General features: G+C 52.2%; 1 protein-coding gene across 1 annotated transcript in view; it reads right to left on the bottom strand.

Moving 5' to 3' along the window:
• Positions 1–4,983, bottom strand: part of Lat2 (linker for activation of T cells family member 2) — a 15,440-nt gene extending 10,457 nt beyond the window's left edge. The window contains exon 1 of the mRNA XM_021187165.2: positions 4,882–4,983. The gene's annotated coding sequence lies outside the window, so the exon portion shown is untranslated. The remainder of the gene's footprint in view (positions 1–4,881) is intronic.
• Between the last annotated feature and the right edge of the window lie 1,524 nt (positions 4,984–6,507).

The raw sequence follows: 6,507 nt of genomic DNA, 5'->3' as shown, positions 1-6,507 counted from the left end.
AAAAAAAAAAAAAAAAAAAAAGAATGCTTGGTGTTCTTGGATCCCCTTTAGGCAGCTTGCAGCTCATGACCACGTGTACACGCACACGCACATTCCTCTACCCCTACTCATTCTGGTGTTTTGTGAACTCATCCTCAGTGGTGCTCCTCTCTGCCCCCAGGAAGACCCAAGAACCCAGATCCTAGCAGCAGTGGTGGTGCACGCCTTTAATTCCCTCACTTGGGAGGCAGAGGCCGGCGGAGCTCCGAGTTCAAGGCCAGCCTGGTCCACAAAGTGAGTTTCAGAACAGCTAGAACTACACAGAGAAACCCTGTCTTAAAGAAATAACCAAAGAACCAAGATTCTGCCTGTGGTGAGAGCTGGAGGAAGCCAGTCGGTGAGGATGTAACCCTGAGACAGTATATACATCAGGGACAGGTCCCCAGCTGTGGGACAAGACTCGAGGACCTTCAGAGTGAGGGATGTTGAGAGGGATGTCTGGTGTGAGGAGGCTGCAAATCCCAGGGCCACATCAAAGGCAGCAGCTGTCCCAGCCTTGGTGAAGCCCCGCAGTACAGCCTTATGAAACTGACTATTACAACTATGAGAAGATTCAGCTCCTTAGCACGGGCAAGGGAAAACAGATGAGGAAACCAGTCCTGCGTAAGGCACATGTGGAATGGGAAGGACTAAGTGGCCACTCTTTCTGCACATGGTCCCACCTCAAGCTAGAGAAGGTGTGGCTCAGTGGTAGAGCCCCTGCCTAGAATCCCCCAGGGAGGGGCTGGGGCATGGACATTGTCTCTGAGTATCAGAAACCTCATAAACTGAGCATATGGCACATGCCTGCGACGCTAGCACAGTGGTTCTCAACCTGTGGGTCGCGACCCCTCTGGAAGTCAATGGGGTCAGCTGTCCTGCCTCTCAGATATTTATTACAATTCATAACAGTAGCAAAATTACAGTTGTGAAGTGGCCATGGAAATAATTTTATGGTTGTGGGGGCGTCACCACAACAGGAGGAACTGTATTAAAGGGTCACAGCATTAGGAAGGTTGAGAACCACTGCTCTAGGACTTCCAAAAACAGTCAAGAGAACTAGTTCTTGGTAAAAAGCACAACCCTATGTACCTATCTATAGTTTTTTAATGGACAGAAGGATGTATGTCTATATAGAGAGGGACAGACAGGAGGAAGAGGAGATGTGAGTGAGTGATAGAACGCGGGGAAAGGGAGAGGAGAATCAGTTCTCGCTGGCTGTCTCACCCCCATTCTCCCGTAACCCCAGCACGTGTAAGGCAGAGGCAGATCAGGAGTTCAAGACTCCGCCTCAGTGAGGGAAAAACAAGAGCAGAAGGAGACGTGGGCGGAACGCATGGAGGAGCAGGCTACACATAACTCAGCCCTAGCCGGGCGTGGTGGCGAAACGCCTTTAATCCCAGCACTCGGGAGGCAGAGGCAGGCAGATTTCTGAGTTCGAGGCCAGCCTGGTTTACAGAGTGAGTTCCAGGACAGCCAGGGCTACGCAGAGAAACCCTGTCTCGAAAAAAACAAAACAACAATAACCACAACAAAAATAACTCAGCCCTTGCCCGCCTCCGCCCACTTAGGACCCCAAGAGCAAGCTTGGTATTCAAGGCTGCAGGAGCTGCCTGCTAAGTGCGGTTTCCTCTCTAAGGGCACCCCATGCCTTCCATCTGTCCCCCATCCAAGAGGTCTGGGCCACCAGAGAGTCCACATGCTCCTAGACCTGTTGTCTAGGGATCACCAGGGTTCTAGAAGCCCTCAAGCCCGGGACAGAGTTGGTCAGGGCGTCTGTACTCTCTAATCGACCACACAGGGGAGTTTGTCACGAGGCCTGTCATGGAAATGACAAATGTGGCGTAGGGTCAGCCGTGTGGGTTGCTTCCATGACTCTTGTCATAGTCACGGCTCTTAGCCATGTGACACGGGAAGGGACTGTCAGCGGCCTACAGCAAAGACTGAGGGGACATGTTATCCTGCCTGGTCACATATAGAGGCACATGTGTGGACTCTACTGACCCCAGTTGGGTCTGAGGGGCTAAATGATGTAGATACGCCTGACCTAGTGGAGCAGGCCAGGAATCCTAGTTGATCAAGAGGCTGAAGCAGGAATACTGTGAATTCCAAGGTCAATCCAAAGAGGCTCTGCCTCAAACCATAAAGAGGCCTGAGTTATTCTATGACATTTGCTTAGAATCTCCCAGTGAGGGTGTGGCTTAGTGGTAGAGCAACTGCCTAGCATCTCTCAGTATGCGGCTGTGGGCATGACTCAACAGTAGAGCACCTGCCTGCCTAGAATCGCTCAGTAAGGGATATACCCATGTTTAACTAGCAAGGGCAAGGCACTGGATTCCATCCCCAGCACTGGGGGTGGGGTGGGGTGGGGTGGGGTGGGGAGAAGCTGGGGGCGGGGGTGCTGGAGAGATGGCTCAGAGGTCAAGAGCACAGACTGCTCTCCCAGGGGGCCTAGGTTTGAGTCTCGACACCCACATGGCAGCTCACAACCATCTATAACTCCAGTTCCGGGGGGACCCAGCCCTCTCCCAGTCTTTGTGTGCACCAGGCGTGAATGTGGTACACACATGTACATGCAAGCCAAACACTCATACACATACATTGTGGTTTGGAGACAGGGTGTCACTGTGTAGCCCTGATGGGTCTGAAACTCACTGTGTAGACCAGGCTGGCCTCAAACTCAGAAATCCTCCTGCCTCTGCCTCCCGAGTGCTGCGATGGTAGGGCTGTAGCAGCATGTTCCAACTCACAGTAATATAATTAAAAAAAAAAAAAAACAAAAAAACCACAAAAACATAGCTGGGCGGTGGCGGCACACGCCTTTAATCCCAGCACTCGGGAGGCAGAGGCAGGTGGATTTCTGAGTTTGAGGCCAGCCTGGTCTACAGAGTGAGTTCCAGGACAGCCAGGGCTACACAGAGAAACCCTGTCTTGAAAAAACAAACAAACAAACAAAAAACATTGATGGAGGAGGAGGAGGAGGAGAAGAGAGAGGAGAGTGAGAGAAAGAGAGCAAGGGCGAGAGAGAGAGAGAGAGAGAGAGAGAGAGAGAGAGAGAGAGAGAGAGCGCTTCTTCAACGGTAAGATGCCCACCCCTCACATCCTGTAAGCAAACCTAATGAAACTCATTGTGCCACTACCCTATCCCACTCCCACTGAGAAAATAATATATCAGAAGGGGATTGGTTGGGAAGAGAGCAGAGACCAGTGGGAATCGGGAAGGACCGAGAGGTAATTTGGAGGTGAATATGATCAAGATGCATGTTATATGGAAATGTCACAAGCTTATTAGTATGCAGAATTAAAGCATACCGATAAAGAAGATTGAATGGGGGCTGGTGAGATAGCTTGCGTGAAAGGTGCTTGCCACCAAGTCTGATGATCTGAGTTCATCCCCAGGACCCACACAGTGGTGAGAAGTTATCTCTTGGAAGTTATTCTCTGGTCTACACCATGCTACACGCACATCCATCCACACATGCGGTAATTAAAAATGTATTAAAATATTGAAAAACAAGAGCAGGTGTGAGTGCATGGGGTGCTTTCTGGACAGGGCCTGGGGCTTGCTTCTCATTTGGGGAATCCCTCTGAGCCCAACTGTTTTCTTCCTCCCAAGGAGCAAATGGAGGTTCAGAGAGGCGTCTACTGTGCCACAAAAAAACACTGGAAAAGATGGAAACCTAGAGCTGGCCCAGTGAATTCCCTCCATCCCATCTGATGCTCTCTACCCTGAGGGTAGAGGCTGAGGGTGAGGGGAATCGAGGCTGGGGCTGCAGGAGGAACGGCCCAGCAGTCTCAGAAGGCCCCAAGGGGCCAGGCAGGGCTAGCTGTGGGTGTGTGGGGGACCGCCACAGCTCTGTGGCTCCTTGGGCCAAAATAGCTCAAAGGGAAGTGGGCAGTTTTCATATGAACAAGACTTGCTTCTGAGGACTGTATCTGAGCTTCCAACCTCAATGGCCCTTCGTGAGGGATCACTGCGGCAGCTCATCCTTCGGGGTACAGAGGCCATGAGGGTCTGCTTGGATGAAGCATACATGACCCACCTCATACCCGGGATGGCTTGATTCATGGGGTGCTACTCTGAGGCCCGCGGGCTTAGCCGAGTAACTTTTCTGTGGTTTAAGCCTTGGCGGCAGGGCTTCACCATGGAGTACCGCCCGGCCTTGAACTCAGGGTCTCCCCACCTCAGCGCTCCTAATGCCCTGATGGCAGGAGTGTACAGTACCCAGCCTGACCAAATAATTCGGGCCTTCAAATGAGGTAGAGAGAAGACTCTTGACAAAACCTACTGGAGGCCAGCGGGCGACGGCTCAGGTACATATGTGAGTATGTCTATGTATAGAGGTCTGGCGGGCCCTGTCCCTGGCCAACCTGGGCCACCTGTTCAGAGCCAGAACCAAGGAGCCCACCAGCGTTACAAGGGTTATCTGTCAGAAGGTACAAGCTGGCTCGGGCCTGGATGGACTTCTGGGGATAGCAACTTCCTCCTGGCTGGAACAGGGGCTGGGCACAGTTTCCCAAAGCATCCAAGGTCCATACACAGGCCCGTGGCATCAGCCAACCCTCCACGGGTGGGAGAATCTCACATCTCTGGCTCTTGCCTGGCCCTCCCCAGTCACTGGTAGTGACAGAACCACCCTAGGGGCTTCTTGGGGGATCTCAGAGGCCAGGGGTTTGGGAAGCCAATGATAGATAAGGAGGTACCTGGAGCCCTGAACAGGTTTTCCTTGAGGGCCACAGCACCAGGCCAGGGTTGGGGGGGTATCAGGTGTCTCGGCTTCCCGCTCAGTCTGTCACTAAGGGTCTTGTGGGGTGTAGCACAAGGGACAGCTGCTCAGCTGAGCACCCCGGGGAAAGGCTTACCTGAGGGTGAGGGCTCCTCACCATGGCCCCTTCATCCTATGCCGCACACCTGCCCAAGCTGATGCCAACACCACTGACTCTGGCGAGCAGCGGGCAAGTCAGTTGGCTTCCTGTCACTACTGAATCATCCCTCTACATCCGCCTCGGCCAGACTTACTAGGGTGGTTAATGACAAAGGGGGTGGAGCAGAAACAGAAAAAGATGCAGAGATACAAAGCGAGGTAAGAGCTGGGCATGGTGGTGCGTGCCGTTAAATGCCTGCACTCGGGAAGCAGAAGCAGGGAGAGCTATGAGTTTGAGGCCAGCCTGACCTATATAAGCCAGGACAGCTACAGTGAGACCCTGTCTCAAAAGCCTCACTGGGTAATGGCACTTCCCACCAAGCTGGACAACTTGGAACCAGAGGAACCACGGTTCCTATCACCAGGTACCATGTAGTGAGAGATAACTGACAGAGGCTAGTTGCCCTCTGATTCATATGTACATATACACAGGCTTATGTGCAGTGTGCATGTGCGCACACACACACATGTATCGAGGGGGTGGAGAGGCAATAAAAAAGAAAACAGAAACTGAGAGAGGGGAAATGGGAAGTGAGAGATGGGCACGGGCACGGGAAGACTGAAAGCCCAGCATACACAGCACGTACCCGCCACAGAGCAAGGTCACACGAGCATGGAAGAGGGAGGGGTACAGTGAGCAACGGGAAGAGAGTCAACCCCAGAGTTCACATGGACACACAGACATGGAGAGGACAGACGGAAAGTTTCGAAGGACATGTACACATGCGCGTGCCACAGTCAGACACCAGAGATGGGGACACACACACACACACACAGATGCACAGGTCAGGAGAGGATCAGAAAGACAGAGAGCCAGATATGTAGACACTGACAACCACAGGTTAAGAGGAAGCTAGAATCCTTCCAGCATCCACGGGCAACTGAGAGTGGGGATCAGAGAGACAAGAGACTAGGGCAGTAGAATCCCATAGAACAAATACTAACAGGCCAATAAAAGAGATAAGGGACAGAGGATACAGGGAGAAAGATGGCAGACAGAACAAAGGACCACTGTGCCAGAGACAGCTGGATAGACAAGCTGCCTCTGTGTGAGTTTGTGGGTGGTGGTAGTGGGTGAATGCAGAGGCCAGATGTCAGTCTTGGTGTCTTCCACCGGTTTAGCTTGAGACAGAGTCTCTGTGTGGCTCTGGCTGTCTTGAGACTCTGTAGAGCAGGCTGGCCTTCAACTCTGACATCTATGTTGACTCTGTGTCATCTACTTTTTAAAAACCAAATTGTCCTTATTACATCTATTTCTTTGTATGTGTGTGTGGGAATGCGCGCCACAGAGCAATGTGGAAATCAAGGTAACTTGGAGTTGGTTCGTATCCTATCATGTGGGTCCCAGGGATAGACCTCCAACTTGGTGCAAAGTGCCTCTACCACTCTTGCCACCTCACGGTTGTAATTTTGCCTGCCGTCTGTGTTTTGGGTTTCACTGTGTAGTCCTGGCTGGCCTGGGAACTCACAGATCCACCTGCTTTTTCCCAAGAGTTGGGGACCAAACCCAGCTGCCACCTTAATTGTTCCCTTTCACTGGCCAGAGACTCACAGAGTTAGTCCA

Source organism: Mus pahari, chromosome 23 (assembly GCF_900095145.1).
Source record: "Mus pahari chromosome 23, PAHARI_EIJ_v1.1, whole genome shotgun sequence".
NCBI classification, from domain to species: Eukaryota; Metazoa; Chordata; class Mammalia; order Rodentia; family Muridae; genus Mus; species Mus pahari.
This window is presented reverse-complemented; position numbering and strand designations above follow the sequence as displayed.